General features: G+C 42.8%; 1 pseudogene; it reads left to right on the top strand.

Annotated features, from left to right (window-relative positions):
- Positions 1–14,428: 14,428 nt before the first annotated feature.
- Positions 14,429–15,488, top strand: LOC133892144 (adenylate isopentenyltransferase 3, chloroplastic-like; annotated as a pseudogene).
- The last annotated feature ends 1,040 nt before the right edge of the window (positions 15,489–16,528 follow it).

The raw sequence follows: 16,528 nt of genomic DNA, 5'->3' as shown, positions 1-16,528 counted from the left end.
GTGGAAGATATATTTTAGGGATCATGTCGATGTTCAAAACGTCATTTATTTGTGACTGGAGGAGTATCATATTGTTGGTTCTTAGTCCTCAATTTAATCAATTGTTATATGTTTTATAAAAAAATTCTTCGTATGATACAACATAATGCAAGCTAAACGGTTTACTATTCTTTAATATCGTGTCCAAATTGTATCTTTTATAAGATAAAACATTCTTCTCTCTAATATTTAATTCTTTGTCATGTTAGAAAAAAAATCCTACGTGGTAATGTGCACGATACAATGTATTGGGAGCAGTTTTATCAGCGCCTCCCTTGTGTCCTGGCATGTTGGCTCAGCGCTTCAGCAACCGGCTTCTTGATGCAAATCTAAACTATAAAAGCGTGAAGGCATTTCATATCGAGCAGCACATCCAACCTCTTGTAGTGAAAATAGCCTTTTTAGTTATGTTTATAATTTTAGTGATTAATAATAACATAGTTAATGGGACTAATATATTTTCAAAATATATGTTAGTATATCTCATAGATATAATATATGAAGAAATCACTGTAGTCGGGACAGAGTTTGATTAAATTGGAGAAATCCCAGAAAGATTGGCTTCACCGGATGGTCCGGTGCTCTGGGTGTTGAACTCACCGGAGCATATTTGACAAAGGGGGAGAGAGGCCTAAAGACCTCACCGAAAGGTCTGGTGATTACCAAATGTGCTCACCGAAGCATTTCTACCAGAGAACGTTGCAACTATTGAGGAAGTTGAGGATCAATGCACTGGATAGTCCGATGATCATAAAGAATTGCATAGGAGTATTTTTCAGGGAGAAGAGAAGGCTGAAGATAACTCACCGGATGGTTCGGTGATGAAGAGAAGTGCACCAGAATAAGCACCAGACTAATTTACACAGAGAGGGTGCCAAGTGTTGAAGAACGAAGTTCAAGGCACCGGATGGTCCGGTGATGAAGTGATATGGACCGGATGCTTTTACCGAAGAAATTTACATAGAGAAGAAGGAAAGGCTTAGATGGCTCAGAATAACTCACCGGAAAGTTCGGTGATAAAGATGAAGTATACATCGGAGTGTCCGGTGTTCATAGAGGCTTGAGTGGGGGTTCCAATGGCTAGATTGTGAGAGTGTACTCATCGGATGATCCGGTGTTAATACTATTGTTCTCACCGGATCATCCGATGTTAACAACTTTTTTGAGTTGTTGGCTTAACGGCTAGTGCGTGGGTTCAAGGCTATAAATACCCTTTCACTCAATCATTTGAGATTGCTGGAGTCTTGAGAAGTTTATGTACACCTGAAAAGATATACAAGCCACCAAAGTGCTTAAAGTGATCATTCAAGGTGATTAAGGACACCATTAGAGAGTGATTAGTGCTTAGAGGCCTAGAGAGTTTGTTGCTAGGTGATTGTTGCCTAGACACTAGATCAATGAGTGATCCAAGCTTATACCTCTTGGTACGCTAGCACCTTGAAATTTTTATGACTCGCCGACAAGCTTGTTGATCCTATAACTTGGTGTGGAGCGGCGGCAAGACGATTGTGCGGGAACGCGGAGACTCTTGCCTTTGTGGCTCAAGCTCCAAAGTGATCACAGCGACAAGGGACTGGAAGAGAGGCTTGTGGTGAGACCTTGCCTTGGTGGCTTGGCGGCTCATCTAGGTTGAAACCGTGTCTTTGTGACTTGGTGGCTTAATAGTCATGACCAGGTGCTGACCGGGAGCATATTCTCAATGAAGCTCCAATATGGACTAGGGGTGGCATTCATACCATCGATACCACGGGAAAAAAAAAAATCCTTATGACGAGTTTACTCTCTCTACATTATTTACATTTCCGTATTTACTTACTTGCAATTTATCTTTTTAGATAGGTTACAAGCGCTTTGATCTGTAGAGTAGACACACTAGACAAACCTAGAGCATATTTGGATAGAAATTGATATATGTTTATCTTGTATTATTTTTTTGAGCCGAATATATTCTAAGTGTCCTAATTTACCCCCTCTTAGGATATCCCTGATCCCTTTAATTGATATCAGAGCTAGGACTCACATCTAGCTTTTCAATTTGTGTTAGAGCTTCACACCTTTCACAAGGTTTCACCAATTCAAGTGGCATTTAAGTCTTAGTCTTATTATGATTGGTTAGGTTCCACCACATAGTGAGTTGTGACATCAGAGCTTAGGATGGATTCCTATAGTGCTCCACTTCTCGATGGCACAAACTTCTTTCGGTGAAAAATTCTAATGACATGTTATTTGCAAGCCTGAGGGTTAGATGTTTGGAGAGTCACCGAGGAAAGGATGAGGCAACGCATCACCAACAAGGAGAGGCAATTAGATGTATTGGCAAAGAGTATCATTTTATCATCTATATGTGTTGATGCATTTAATCATGTTTATCCTCTCATCAATGCACATGATACTTAGACTAGTTTTATTGAAATATATGAAGGCATAAATGATATGCGCAATGAGAAATATCATGTGCTTATTACTAAGCTCAATGATATCAAGCAACTACCTCATGAAAGTGCCAATAACATGTACTCATGTTTGAATCTTCTTGTCAATGAGATCAATGGGTTAGGTTTGATGCCAATTGAAGATGATCAAGTGGTAAGAAGAATATTTTAAGCTCTTCTTCCAAAGTACAAGTTGATAGTCTCCATCATCTACGACAATAATGACATCAAAAAGATAACTCCAAGTCAAGTACTCAGAAAGATCACCGCTCGTGAGATGACAATGAATATGGGAGTAGAAGTCTCTTCCTCATCCGACACTAAGAACCTTACTCTCACAAGCAAGCAAGCTCAATGCCAACACATAGAGTTAAGGATGAGGAGACAAGAGCAATAGTCAATCTGAAGTGAAGATAATGGAGATGAAGATGAAAAGAGTTGTGAAGAAGATGAGCAAAGCACCTCAAGCGATGAAGAGATGGATCCCAAAGTAGCCAAGCTCATCTCATAAGTGGAGAAGAACATCAAAAATATTAATACCAAGATTGATCACCTAATCTCCAGAAAAGACTTAATCAAAACAATTGATCATATCAAGAAGGAGAAGAAGAAGACTAAGAACAAGAGGGAGACAAGGGGAAGAGCCAAAGCATTCGCATTATAGAAATATGGGTGAGTGATAATGAAAAGTCAAGCTCAAATGATGAGAACCTCACCATCCTCTCTTCCAAGAGAAGCTCTTCCTAAAGGTCATCATCACATAAGTCATCATGCAAGTCATCACACAAGTGCCTAATAGCCAAACGTATGGATAACGATATAAGTGATGATGAATCCGATGAGGATTCTCCCTCCTATGATGAACTCCTTCATTTGATCAATGAGCAATAAAGGGCCCTTAAGAAACAATCTAAAGAGTTTAATAAATTCAATGCACTTAATGACATTTATGCTACTTTTGTTTCTAATTATGAATAATTATTGTGTAAATTTAATTTGTTAAACAAGGAGCATGAAGAGCTTAAGGTTAAATTTGGATGCATTGAATCTCAAACTAAGAACCATTTGAAGCAATCTACCTATCTAGGGCTCGCATTCATGCCATCAATACAACGGGAAAAAAAATCCTTATACCGAGTTTGCTCTCTCTACCTTATTTACGTTTCCGTATTTACTTACTTGCAATTTACCTTCTTAGATAGGTTGCAAGCGCTTTGATCAGTAGAGTAGACATAGTAGATAAACCTAAAGCACATTTGAATATAAATTTATTTAGGTTTATCTTGTATTGTTTTTTTAGAGTCGAATAGATTCTAAGTGTCCTAATTCACCCCTCCCCCCTCTTAGGATGTCACCAATCCTTCACCCCTCCGGATCGAATCCAACACCCCCAGCTCTTCCCGCCGCAATGCGTCATTTTTTATGTTTTCCTGCCTTCCCCTCCAATCAAATCCAATGGTCCCCCTTCGCTCAACTCCATCACACTGCCACTCCACCTGCCCCACCCGCAACCGAAATTGCTGCCCGCTTCCATCACACTCCTCAGCTTCTCCGCGCCCCACCGCCTGCCGCCTTCTCTGCGCCCACCCGACGCCTCATCGTGGGCCCATGGAGGTTAGCCCGCTCCCAACACCCTGCACAGCGCCCCCCACCTGTCGCCGCCAATGCCGCCCCAAGCTTCTCTATGCCCCCCGCCCCTACCTTCTCTCCCCCAGTTCCCCACCATGGGCCCATGGAGGTTACCCTACCGCCATCACCGCTGAAAACACCACACCGCACAGCATCCCAACTGTTGCCGCTAGCACCGCACCACGGCGGCCTCGGCGAGTACTCATCCTGATCTCCTTGCCGATTAACGAGTACTCATCCTGATCTCCTTGCTCCCTTGATGCAGCAGCACCCATCTGATCTCTTTGGCGTTCTTGGTGTGGCCACCCTTGCAGCGTCCTCCGGCGACCAAGAGGTGTACCTCAGTAGACGTCTCTGCTGATTTTGCCGCCCCAGAAACTCCATGCCACCATCAATCGCTACCAGCTTTGTCGCCATAGAATCTCTACATTTTAGTATGTAGAGATTCGGGCAGGATCCACCACACTGCGTAGGGGAGGGCACAAGTTTCACTAGATCCACCACCGAGGTGAGTACAAAAGAAATATGTATATATGGCAAATCTCTACGTACCAAAATCAACTTTTGTTACCAAATCCCTTAGTTTTGTTTTAAAAAATGTGTCTTCGTATATATGGCAAAGGTTGCCAAGGAGGTCCACTAAACAATCCTTAAATAAACCAGCGAGGAGGAGGGTAGAGGGAGGATCAGTCTTCGGTCGAGGAAGGAAGCGCTCATTGAAGGTACTACAGATAGGAATCTTCAGAGGAAAATGCTTATAATTTGTAGTGAGGAAAAACATTTGGATTTTTAGTGAGCTCTCATTGAAGATACCTCTGAGGAAAAACATTTGGATTTTTAGTGAACCATTTGGATATGGTTGCCACTATGAAGGTACTGCAGATAGGAGGAAAAATGCTTATAATTTGTGCTTCTAGATTATCTAGACAACATCATTGAGTTTGAATCTGTGTTGACTGCCACTTGTTCTCCTATTCGGCAACTTCTCTACATACCTACTTATTACTCTGTTTAGTTTGTGACCTAGACATTTCATTGCTGTTCAGGTTGTCAGTTTCTCATTCTTCTATACTTACTGAAAAAAGGCATTCTGTTTGTTGCTATTGATAAAAAACGTCCACTGTCCGATTAAGGCCCATTTGATATTATTTTGCATAAGGTTAGATAATATGTTGTAATCTAATAGCTTTCTACGTTACAAGTATGGGAATGGTTGAAAAAATTCCTACATTGACCTAGACTTTGCATTGCTGTCCAGGATGTCAGTTTCTCATTCTTCTAAAATTACTGCAGAAAAAAAAGGTATTCTATTTGTTGCTATTGATAAAAACGTCCACTATCTGATCAAGGCCCATTTGACATTGTTCTGCACAAGGTTAGATAATATGTTGTAATCTTGCTTGGTGAATTCTTGGATGGGAATAGCTCTCCTTGATTAGGTTCCAATTCTATATGATCTAGCTGTTCTTGATGTCCAAGAACAGATTTTTTTGTGATTATGGATTGTTCTTGATTCCTGACAATGATGGAATGTAGTCGGAACGTTGTTTATATTGGAACTTTATGGTTGGATTGCATCTGTAAGTAGAAGAGTTCACGAGATCCCAAATTATTGGTTTTTATGTAGTTCCTGTACAGTGCATTTTTTTTTGAAAAATATGAACCAAGCAAGGATAGATTACAACTACGACTGAAATTGGATCAAACGTGGAGCGTAGGAGAGGATAAAGATAGCAGTTTAACTCGTAGTATTTTTCTTGTCATGTTTGATCAGCCAGGCTCATTGTATGTTGGTGCTAATGTCAAAACAATGTCTTCAAGTTCTTGATTAGCGGCTTCCCTGTTTGCTATTTTCAGGCTTGGTTAATTTGATGAAGTGTCACCGCAAGCTTGTTCTTTCAATTCAATTTAGCATCTTAGGATTTCAGCTGCAAATGAAACTGTAGCACCAGATTTCATGACTGTAGTTCAATAAGATGGTTCAGATATGCATCAGTAAGATTCGGTGCAAAATTCCTTCCATCACTGGATAATCCGGTCAGGTCATTTGAAATCTTCACAGAGAAGAAAATAGTCTTGTGAGTATAATCCTTCTCACACCGGATAATCTGGTGAGAACAAACTTTCTGGAACTCATCTAATTCAAATTGCTTCTTTGAGCTACCTAGTGCTAGATTTTCGCAAGTGTGCATCTAACTATGTCTAGACTCAACTAGGTCAAGCTGCAACACTTAGCCCCCTTTATAGTACGGTCAAAAGAAAAAAATAGACCTATGTCTACTCCAAGTGTCCTTCATCACCTTGTAACACTTAGAACTAGAAGATCCTTAATCTTGATGTAAATATCCTTTGATCGACCAATAGAATTCCATGAGGGACCAAGAAAACCCATGCAATCATTATGAACTAAAGAATTTTGATTCCCTTCAAAACATACGCATTAGTCACAATGATACGGTTGTCATTAATCACCGAAACACTTACCACTTATATAGGGGCCTAGATGCTACAACCAGGAGTGAAGCAAGTTTTGATCATGTTGTTTAATTATTCAAAAGATATCACCGCAAAAGCATCCATAATTTCATGATCAGTGCAAAGATTAGAAAAACTAGTGCTATGTCAAGTTCAAACTAGGCAACCAAGTTCAATCCTACAGGCTATGCAAACACCCACATATCAATCCAAGCCTTAGTTATCAACATGAAAAATAACATTCTTAGCACATTGAAAAGCACAAGTTAACTTTCTCATTTGATCATTTAACTATCCTTAAGTGAGTTTTAAGCAACCATGGGTTCACTTCTTTGACAAACCACATGAAGCCTTAAGCCACCATATTAGATTCAATTTTAGCTCAAAACTTGATTATTCATTTTATTAACTCAAAATAGGATTCAAGATATGCAATTTTTCACAAAACCAAAACAAGTTGTGCCTTTGCGACAAAAATAGCACATGCTCTCACAAGGGTTAATCATGGGCTGAACATTTATGTTGACAAAGGTCAAAAACCACCAATCCGCTAAACTGAACAAATCGGCCAAGCACAAGCTTTTCATAGAACTAGCCATAATTTAAGCACTGATCAAGCTAAAGCAAACATTCAAGGGTGAGAAGAGATTATGTTCACATTTCAAGTTTATTCTTACAAAAGACAAGCTTGCTCAATAGATTTTATGCCATGTTTCAATAAAGTCTAAGCTTGCACAAATTATTATACATCCACTACACTTAGTACAAATTCACAACTAGTAAAAAAAGTGTAAAGAACATATAAGTGAAGCTTACTAACATGATTATCTTACAAAAATGCTATGCAATACAAATTCAACAAAAGTAAGATAGAGTATGTACAAAGGTAACTCCCCTCACACAATGCTATAAGGATGGCACATACCAAGCTCTCCCCTTAGAAAGGCAAACCTTGTTGTATCTAAAGGCTTGGTAAAAATATCGACTAGCTGGTATTGGGTATCTCTGTAGTTCAACTTAATGTCTCCCTTCTCACTGTGGTCTATCAGGAGGTGGAATATCACATCTATGTGTTTGGTTATGGAGTGTTGAACTAGGTTATTAGCTAAGCTTATGGCACTGGTGTTGTCACACAAAAGTGGCACACTCCTAAAATCTAACCCAAAATCCCTCAAGGTAGCAACCATCGATAAAATATGTGAGCAACAGCTACATATTCAGCTTCAGCAGTAGACTACGCAACGCTAGACTACTTACGAGAAGACCAACACATAAGAGAAGTACCCAAGAAATGACAAGTACCCGAGGTACTCTTCCTATCAATTCTACAACTAGCAAAATCCGCATCCAAATCAAGCATGGTCGAGATAGCCATCGGTGTCGCCAATGACTTTGCATCACTCATGTCGAACTTCTTCAGTAAATCATCGGACGAATGTACCTTGCCTGCATTACTTGATTTGCAACCCAAGGAAGAAGTTAAGCTTGCCCATCATCGACATCTTGAACTCTCTGCTCATAGTTTCTGCAAACTTGGCCACAAGTACATGAGAAGAGCCACAAAAAATGATATCATCCACATAAATATGAACAAATAAGAAATTATTGTCACTCTTGAGAGTGAAACAAAATTTTATCAGATGACCCCATTACATACCCATGCCCTAGCAAGAGAGACCTAAGCCTATCATACCAAGCCCTAGGTGACTACTTAAGCCCATACAAAGCTTTCTGAAGCTTGTATACTCTATGAGGGTATTTGTGATACTCAAAGCCTGAGGGTTGCTTGACATAGACCTTTTCCTCTATGAAATCATTTAGGAAAGTACTCTTAACATCCATTTGATACAACTTGAAACCTCGAGATGCCGTAAATGCAAGGAGGATCCTAATAGCTTATATCCTAGCTACTGGTGCAAATGTCTCTCCAAAGTCTATCCCCTCTACCTGAGTTAAACCCTGAGCTACTAGTTTAGCCTTGTTTCTTACTACAGACCCATTCTCCCCTTGTTTGTTTTTGAAAACCCATTTGGTGCCTATGGTGTGAATATTTATGGGTGGCTCTACTAGAACCCAAACATGGTTTCTCCCAAAGTTTTCAAGCTCTTCATGTATGGCATTGATCCAACTCGAATCAGATAAAGCATGATCAACATCATGGGGCTCAAAGAAGCAACAAATGCAGAATCAGTGAAATGAGCATGAGAAACAGATTTAGACCTTGCTACCCTCTCATCAAGGTCGCCGATCATCAGCTATGGGGGATGTCGCTGCTGAATGTGTTAAGGGGCTTTGTGGTACGAGATAACCTCCTCCTCAAGCACTGCTGGTGCAGGTTTGAAAGTAGCTGAAGTTGAAGTAGAGGCTGCGAACCCTCTGCCGGTGTTGAGGAGGCAGGAACCAATTCGGGAGCGAGTGTAGTAGTAGGAAGTAATGGATCATCCTCGTCATCCCCAAAAGCTGGAAGGTCGCTATCTACAAAAATGCTTTTGCTCATCTCCTGATCACCTGCACACTCAAAGACAGAGCTAGCACAAGGGGTTTATTCATCAAAAGGTCACATCATATGACTCTATGATGGTGTTAGTGTCAAGATTAAAGACCCTGTAAGAATGACCATGAAGACAATACCCCGATAAAATGTCATCGAAAGAATACAACTCGAACTTGTCAAGATTACCACGCTTTAGGATGAAGCACCGATACCCAAAAACTCTCAAATGCGAAGCCTTCGGCTTCCTCCCAAAACGCAACTCATAAGAAGTCAAATTCAAGATTGAGCGCAAGAAAATTCGATTGGAGATGTAGCACGCCGTGCTAATGGCCTCAGCCCAAAACTTTCTAGGAGGCCTATGCTCATCGAGCATCGTCCTAATCATCTCCACCAAAGTACGATTCTTCCTCTCAACCACGCCATTCTTCAGAGGAACACGTGGGGTAGAAAATTGTTGCTCAATGCCATGCTCAAGACAAAAAGCATCAAAGAGATAGTTCTTTAACTCGGGTGCCATTATCACTGTGAATTGCATTTAATGCACCAGGAAGTTCTTTGAACAATCTCAAAGCCAAGCTCCAAAAGTGTGAAAACACTTTATCATTGCTCACAAGAAAGAAAACCCAAGAGTAGTGAGAGAAATCATCAATAATGGCAAGTACATACCACTTTCCACCCACCGAATGAACCCAGGAAGGACTAACAGTGTCCATAGGGAGAAGTTCTCTCAGTTGTTCAGTCATCACTAGATTGACTGGTGGGTGAGAGTCAGCAACCATCTTGCCATACCGACAAGAAGCATAAATGAGGTTATTCTCAAACTTGAGGTTGGGCAATCTTTGGATCAAGCCTAGGGCACTCAAACGAGTAAGCAAGTTAAAGCTCATATCCCCTAGTCTCCTATGCCACATCCGAAGCTCAGAAGAAGGTTGAGCAATCAAATAGCGAGAAGAACCAACAGACTTAAGAAAAATCAGCTCCAAAAACTCTCCTAACTCTGAAAATCTGGCAAATCAAAGTGCCTGAAAAATCAAGAACTCGAGAAGCATCGCGTTTGAAACGCACTTCTAAATTCTCATCTAATAACTGAGATACAAAAACAAATTTTATCCCAAATGCTCCACCAAAGCCACATCCTTGAGAGTAAAATTCTCATTCACCCTTAATATACCTTTGGATTTCACCCTTCCTTTCTGATCATCCCCGAAAGTGATGTACTCGTGCCATTTCGTCAGGGTGAGGCTAAAGAACCATGATGTATCTTCGGTCATATGGCACAAACAACCGGAGTCAATGAGCCACTTGTTCTCCAGGCCTCCACCTACCACCTACATGCGGGAAGAGTAGTAGGTGGATGGCTCAGTACTGGGGTTAGTCATAAACTTCTTAGGAATCCAGTATTGGGTCATCCGCCCTGAAGCAGTAAAAGTAGGTACATGCAAATCAACAGTAGTACGCTGGGGGCGAGAACCACAAAGAGAAAAATATGATCCGCCAAAGCGCTGGAACTCAAAGCCTCTTACACGTGGATCAAAACCATGTGAGTTATAGTAAAATCCACACTGGGTACCACCTCTAGGAAGAGATTGAAGAGCGCTAAAGACTTGTGAGTAGGAGCAAGGAAAATGCTCATGTACACCAACAGAGGGGCGGTACATATCTTAGGTATTCCACTCCCACTCACACCGATTATCCCTCCTACGGTGAAAGCAAAACCCAACCAAGTGACCCTCTCTCTAGCAGTAGGTGCAATGGTAGCTTCTCGGGAATTCGACTGCCAGTCACTCCAGGCTCTCTCACAAGGGCTCTCATCTGAGATTGTGAAGCTCTGTTGGGTTGTGGTGCGGGCTTCTTCTTGATATGCTGTGGTGTGAGTTTCTTCTTGTTGAGTTGTGGTGTAGTATTGATTTTGGATTTCTCAGCTTATAGAGTAGTAGATATGGTGAAAACAGTCTTACTCTCCCCATTGTAAGCCATCCTCTCAAAACCCAACCAAGAGCCAAACCCGCCTTATCGGCACATATCTTGGTCTTGGCCAAGATCAAATTCATTTTGCCCTTGCCTTCTGAACATTTCTCCTCTAAAGAAAGGAGATACTCATTGTCGGCTAAAAGCTTCTCAACTTGCCCTCTAACCCAGTTGAGTTTGTCCTGAAAAATGATACATGTGGGACAGTTTGGCTGCACATCCTTCGAACTCTCAACACTCTCCAATCTACATTCCAACTTCTTGATGCACACTTCTTTTAGTTCAACATCCTTTGCAAGCAAATGGCAATTCATACAGGCACCTAAGAGAGTGGATCTAGACTCCTTCTTAGAGAGCTTCTTCTCAGTAGTCTCAAGTCGACTGGCAACTTGAGCATGCAAAGCCTGAAGTTTGACAAGTTCTGTCATAACCACCAAACAACTCTCACACTCCTCATCATCACGCCTAGACCTAAGCAATGCAAGCTTAGAAGAAACAAACTCATACTTAGGCCTAAGCTCCTTCAACTCAAACACATCTTTTTTAAGTAACAAATCCTGGCTAACGAGAGCATCATTCAAGGTATTGACTTGGATGGAAAGCTGGTCGTAGGAAGTTAATACTTTGGATGGAAAGCAACGAGAGCATCATTCAAGGTCAGAGGGATCAAGCTCGGGGTCGTTATTGTTGTTGTCATCCGCCATGAAGCAGAGGCCGGTGAGGTCTTTGGCCTTCTTCTTGCTCTTCACTTGCAGTTCATCCTCCTCTGAGCTCTCCTCCTTGCTTGAATAGGTGTTGATGTCCCTAAGAGCTGCCACAAATGCCCTAGAAGCTATCTTGGCCGCCTTCTTGGCCATCTTATCGCATTTCTTCTTGAAGAAGGGCTTCTTGTTCTTCTTCTTGTGCTTATCGTAGTCGTGGTCGCAGTCTTCCTTCTTCTTAAGCTTAGGACAATCCACCTTGAAGTGGGTGGTGTCACCACACTCAAAGCAAGCACGGGAACTACCCCTCCTCCAATCTCAGTGGTTATTGTAGAAGTTGGTGAATTTCTTCATGATAAGTGCAAGATCCTCATCATCAAGCACATCTACCTACTCCTCTGTGATAGAGACCAAGGAAGACAAAACAAATCCACCAAATAAAGTGTTAGCATAAGAAACACCAACTCTAGACTAGTTGCCACCGCTAGGTCTGGAAACCAAAGCCATGTTCTGAGATAGGGGGTTTCAGAGACCAATCCGAGCCGCCTTGGCTACCTCGATGGACTTGAGCTTGTTGAGGAGTTCATCACAGGTTAACGTGTCATAACTTGATGACTCTTCAATACTCGAGATCTTCACTTCCCATATCCTACGATCCAAAGCATAGAGAAGCTTGACCACTCTCTCGTGGTCAGACTAGGGAAAAACATCAGTTGATTGAAGATTGCTAACAATTCCATCAAAGCGAGCAAACATGGCATCCAAAGACTCTCTGAGGCATTGCACAAATATTTGATATTCTTGGTTGTATGTGTTTTAGCGTTTGGCCTTAATCTGATTAGTGCCTTCATGAAAGACACTCAGAGTAGTTCAGACCTCACGGGCAGTACGGAGGTGATGAACCCTGTCAAACTCATTCCGACTCAGGCTTGTGAATAAAATATTTCTGGTCTTGTTGTTGGCCTCATACTGTTCGATTTGAACCCGAGTCGTGCGAGCAGCAGGGATCTCGTAGTCGGAATCAACTACCTCCTAAATTGCACTTCCTTGGCTTAAGAGATAAGTATCCATGCGCACCTTCCAGTACGAAAAATCACGGCCATCAAACGGCGAATCTTCCAACTTCTCTCCATGTCGCTTACGGATCACAAAGCCGGTTAAGGTCAACAAGTGATCAAACAGGCTCTGATACTAATTGTAGGAATGAGATTGACGACTAGAGGGGGATGAATATGCACCTCAATAAATTTCTTGCGAAATCGATAGCATTCTCCTATTTTGATCATCCAACGCACCTCAAAACTTAAGCAGAAGAAAAAATAGAGAGAAGTTTTAACAAGAGAAAATCAAAGAAACACGACTCCACAGATTGTATATGAACCTTAGGTTCCATTTAAGATCAATCTATATGTCTTAACACTTGAAAGATCACAACTTAAAAAAAAAACAAGAAAAGATGAACATCGAGCAACAAAACTCTCCAAGTTGATTATGTAGAGGAAAGGGAATTCAAGACCCCATCATACAAGTGTGTATATGTGAATTTTATGCCTCTAGCAACAAGAAAAATGACATCACAAGGTGCTAAAATTTTAGCCCAAAAACCAAAACAAAAATCAAAATCGAAAACCAAAAAACTTTCAAACTTGCAAGGGAACCTAGAAGAAGGGGAATTCAAGCATATGCAAAAAAATAAACTTCATTACCCAAAGAGGTCAGCACTATTTTAGACGGATTACAAAGGTTTATCTCTCAAAACTCTCACCTATTACAAAGGCTAAGTACTCATCCTTCTCTCCTCTAAAACCTTAACTCTAAGTTCTCAAATAGGTGACACAAGTGGGTCAAGTGACTGGTTCAAACTCTCTTATAGCCCTACCCTTCTATTTATAGGTCAAGGAAATTTGATCCTTAAGTTTCCTAGGTTTTTCTCAAAATACCCCTCTCTTATAGTACACTCTTACCTACCATCAATGACGTTTTGGTTCATTTTCTTCTTCATTCATTAGATGACTGTGGTGCCTTCACGATCTAGCTTCGCCTCAACGCAAGCTTTGCGATGGTACCACGTACTCCTCTAGTACTCCCACGATTTTAAGGCCAAATCGCAAAACCGCATGCACGCTTTTCAAAGCATGACTCGCCGCTTTTTACACCTTAAACAAGTGCTTCGATATCGAAGCGTGTACTCTGTCATGCGATTCTGACCGTCGGTAAGTCTCTCCCACTCAAGCTCTCTCAGGCCTCCTTATCACTTGCACCGGCATCCACTTCGCTTGACTTTATCAACACGCTATTTTCATCTACCTCCTATGCTTTGCTTGACCTCCAATGTTCAACTAGAATCACTTTTGACTTCGTCTAGCCTTCTTAATCATCCGGCACCAAGAACTTCGCTTGGCCCTGATCATCTCGCCATCGAGCGTCAAGTTGCATCCATCACCTACATACCATAAGACAAGTAAACGCATATCTCCAACTCCAATTTCATTTAATCCAATTAATATGCTCAAATGAAATCTCAAACCAATTCAAATCACAAAGCTCATATAAAACTGAAGAGCATCAAATCAAATAAATACCAATATTAATTATTCATCACAAATAAATTAAGCATATTTTTACTTAGTTTCTCACAAATAACCATGGCTTTGTACTCGTCCTCTTTTAAAAGCAGCTGCTCATCTCCAATGGACTGCGCTGGCGTCACCAGTCGGTCGGCCCCCAAACCTAAGGTAGTCTTCGTGCTTGGCGCCAAGGCCTCCGGAAAGTCCAAGCTCTCCATCGCACTCGCCGAGCGCTTTGGCGGCGAGGTGATTAACGCGACAAGATCCAGGCGTACGACGGCCTGCCCATCATCACGAACAAGGTCACGGAGGACGAGTGCGCCGGGGTGCCCCACCACCTGCTCGGCAGCGTGCATCCCGACGCCGACTTCACCGCGGAAGACTTCCGCCGCGAGGCTGCTGGGGCCGTCGCCCGCGTGCTCTTTGCAGGCCGCCTCCCAGTCGTGGCGGGCGGGTCCAACACCTACATCGAGGCGCTGGTGGAAGGCAACGGCGCCGCGTTCCGCGCGGCCCACGACGTCCTGTTCCTCTGGGTGGACGCTGCGCCGGAGCCGCTCGAGCGACACGCGGTGCGGCGCGTCGACGACATGGTGCGGCGCGGGCTGGTGGCCGAGGCGCTCGCCGCGTTCGACTTCGACGGCGCGGGCGACGGCGTGGCGGTGGACTACACCCGCGGCGTGCGGCGCGCCATCGGCCTGCTGGAGATGCCGCGTACCTGCGCGCGGAGCGAGAGGGCGCGGCGGGCGAGGCCGAGCTCGCGGCCATGCTGACGCGCGCGGTGCACGAGATCAAGGCCAACACCGCCCGCCTAGCCCGCGTGCAGGCGGAGAAGATCCGCCGCCTGAGGGCGCTCGACGGCTGGGACGTCCGCCGCGTCGACGTCACCCCCGTGCTCTCTCGCATGGCCGAGGGCGCGTGCCACGACCAGGCCTGGGAGACGCTCGTGCGTGAGCCGTGCGAGGAGATGGTAAGGCTTTTCCTCGACACGCCGTCTCTTCCTGCTGCTGCCACCGACGGCAACGGTGTCGCCGGCCTGCAAGCACAGGATGGTGATAAGAAGAGCAATGGAGGTGCCGTGGTCGATGGAAGCGAGGACGTGCAAGGGAAAACAGCTGCCGGTACCGGCGGTGGCGGTGATGATGGCGTGGCCACCGCTGCAGCTGAAGCGGTGGACACCATCTAAATGGGTGGCCATGCATACGATGGTGTCGTTTATATACGGTGGCTTTACTGGCTTTGGCTTTGTATGGTTGCATTGCATGGTGACTGTAGTACTTAGTAATTCACTGGTGCTAAGATTGACATGTGCATGGGAGAACATCATGTTATAAGAATTCAAATGGGTTTTAGAGGTTGCATTTCTTTCCTGAAGCATTGTGCCGATAAATCAGCGTCTCTTAATTAGCATATAGTTTTATTTCGAATACCTTTTGAATTTTGTTCAGTGCCGAGGTATTAGTGTCACTGTGTCACTAGTGCTATTAGCTGCTCAAGGAGGCAGAGCACAAATGAATTGGAATGGTTGAATTGGGTTGAAGAGGTAGTATGATTATGCGACTAAAATGTGATGTAACGAAAAGGATTCTGCTAGATTCCGGGTGTATGCTGCAGTGGTTTGGTGTGCATACTCATTTTTGGCGAAATGTGGTCAAAAGGCACGCCGCCTTTTTCGTTTTTTGGGCCGTCTAGCATTTAGTTTCTAATATTGAGTTCTCTTATCTCACTTCAATGCATTGCGAAACAAAAGTTTGATAAAAACTCATTTGTCCTTTCCCTATCCACCCCTGATGTATCAGCAATTTTTAAATAAATTGTAAGTAAATCAAAATGGATTCGGAAGCAAAACTTGGACCATTTGAAGGCAAATCAGATGATCTGCTCCATAGTTTCCACAAAATTAGAACAATTCGTGTGGAGCAAACTGAGTATAAAACAAACCCGAGAGCAAAAAAAGTTATTTGAAAACAAATTGGGGAGCAAGTAGTTGCCTGTTTGCAAGAAAATCTATATATTTTAGAAAAGCAACTTGTTGCATGCTCGCTCGCAAGCAATTTTGCATAATTCAGGAGCAAGTTGTGCAAATTCAAATCAGTGCAAAATTAAAGGCAAATTTTACATATCCACAAGCCAATCCATACCATCGGTGAAGCAAGTTACTTCATATTTTGCAGCATTAACTAGAGACAGTGAAAGGAAGCAAAATAGGTCGCGGCTGGGAGTTGC

The sequence above is a fragment of the Phragmites australis genome, chromosome 15 (genome assembly GCF_958298935.1).
Source record: "Phragmites australis chromosome 15, lpPhrAust1.1, whole genome shotgun sequence".
In the NCBI taxonomy this organism is placed as follows: domain Eukaryota; kingdom Viridiplantae; phylum Streptophyta; class Magnoliopsida; order Poales; family Poaceae; genus Phragmites; species Phragmites australis.
The sequence above is the reverse complement of the archived record's forward strand: the minus strand, read 5'-3'. Positions and strand labels throughout refer to the sequence as shown.